The sequence below is a fragment of the Schistocerca gregaria genome, chromosome X, assembly GCF_023897955.1.
Source record: "Schistocerca gregaria isolate iqSchGreg1 chromosome X, iqSchGreg1.2, whole genome shotgun sequence".
Classification (NCBI taxonomy): Eukaryota; Metazoa; Arthropoda; class Insecta; order Orthoptera; family Acrididae; genus Schistocerca; species Schistocerca gregaria.
In genome coordinates, this window is record NC_064931.1 from 90,666,870 (window position 1) to 90,668,972 (window position 2,103).

At 49.3% G+C, this 2,103-nt stretch overlaps 1 non-coding gene across 1 annotated transcript; it reads right to left on the bottom strand.

Annotated features, from left to right (window-relative positions):
* Window positions 1-341: 341 nt before the first annotated feature.
* On the bottom strand, window positions 342-416 carry Trnas-cga (transfer RNA serine (anticodon CGA)). The gene has a single exon. It is a non-coding gene; the product is annotated as a tRNA-Ser (tRNA).
* Window positions 417-2,103: the final 1,687 nt, after the last annotated feature.

The window sequence follows — 2,103 nt, forward strand, 5'->3', positions numbered from 1 at the left end:
GTGCGATATTTACTACTTTTCTTTACTCAAGAGCATTCATGCTTTCAGTTTCTCCTTCTGTGCGACGTACTATCATTGTATGTAAGTATAGCGCATCAGGTTCATTTCCTGTGGGGACTTGTGGCAGTATCTCTGTGGCTCTTTAGAGCTGCACCATTCACATGAAGCGTACTCTACAAATATCAAAATTTATTTGGACTATTGTGCCTGGACTGTACGTTTCGTGCATATTTACTATTAGATTGATGTACATATTGGATTGCAAATACTAAATCGTGGATTGATCGCCGAGAACAATGTATTACTTTCACGTTTGAAACTTCCTGGCAGATTAAAACTGTGTGCCCGACCGAGACTCGAACTCGGGACCTTTGCCTTTCGCGGGCAAGTGCTCTACCAACTGAGCTACCGAAGCACGACTCACGTCCGGTACTCACAGCTTTACTTCTGCCAGTATCCGTCTCCTACTTTCCAAACTTTACAGAAGTTCTTCTGCGAACCTTGCAGAACTAGCACTCCTGAAAGAAAGGATACTGCGGAGACATGGCTTAGCCACAGCCCGGGGGATGTTTCCAGAATGAGATTTTCACTCTGCAGCGGAGTGTGCGCTGATATGAAACTTCCTGGCAGATTAAAACTGACGGATACTGGCAGAAGTAAAGCTGTGAGTACCGGACGTGAGTCGTACTTCGGTAGCTCAGTTGGTAGAGCACTTGCCCGCGAAAGGCAAAGGTCCCGAGTTCGAGTCTCGGTCGGGCATACAGTTTTAATCTGCCAGGAAGTTTCATATCAGCGCACACTCCGCTGCAGAGTGAAAATCTCATTCTGGAAACATCCCCCGGGCTGTGGCTAAGCCATGTCTCCGCAGTATCCTTTCTTTCAGGAGTGCTAGTTCTGCAAGGTTCGCAGAAGAACTTCTGTAAAGTTTGGAAGGTAGGAGACGGATACTGGCAGAAGTAAAGCTGTGAGTACCGGACGTGAGTCGTGCTTCGGTAGCTCAGTTGGTAGAGCACTTGCCCGCGAAAGGCAAAGGTCCCGAGTTCGAGTCTCGGTCGGGCACACAGTTTTAATCTGCCAGGAAGTTTCATATCAGCGCACACTCCGCTGCAGAGTGAAAATCTCATTCTGGAAACATCCCCCGGGCTGTGGCTAAGCCATGTCTCCGCAGTATCCTTTCTTTCAGGAGTGCTAGTTCTGCAAGGTTCGCAGAAGAACTTCTGTAAAGTTTGGAAGGTAGGAGACGGATACTGGCAGAAGTAAAGCTGTGAGTACCGGACGTGAGTCGTGCTTCGGTAGCTCAGTTGGTAGAGCACTTGCCCGCTAAAGGCAAAGGTCCCGAGTTCGAGTCTCGGTCGGGCACACAGTTTTAATCTGCCAGGAAGTTTCATATCAGCGTACACTCCGCTGTAGAGTGAAAATCTCATTCTGGAAACATCCCCCGGGCTGTGGCTAAGCCATGTCTCCGCAGTATCCTTTCTTTCAGGAGTGCTAGTTCTGCAAGGTTCGCAGAAGAACTTCTGTAAAGTTTGGAAGGTAGGAGACGGATACTGGCAGAAGTAAAGCTGTGAGTACCGGACGTGAGTCGTGCTTCGGTAGCTCAGTTGGTAGAGCACTTGCCCGCGAAAGGCAAAGGTCCCGAGTTCGAGTCTCGGTCGGGCACACAGTTTTAATCTGCCAGGAAGTTTCATATCAGCGCACACTCCGCTGCAGAGTGAAAATCTCATTCTGGAAACATCCCCCGGGCTGTGGCTAAGCCATGTCTCCGCAGTATCCTTTCTTTCAGGAGTGCTAGTTCTGCAAGGTTCGCAGAAGAACTTCTGTAAAGTTTGGAAGGTAGGAGACGGATACTGGCAGAAGTAAAGCTGTGAGTACCGGACGTGAGTCGTGCTTCGGTAGCTCAGTTGGTAGAGCACTTGCCCGCTAAAGGCAAAGGTCCCGAGTTCGAGTCTCGGTCGGGCACACAGTTTTAATCTGCCAGGAAGTTTCATATCAGCGCACACTCCGCTGTAGAGTGAAAATCTCATTCTGGAAACATCCCCCGGGCTGTGGCTAAGCCATGTCTCCGCAGTATCCTTTCTTTCAGGAGTGCTAGTTCTGCAAGGT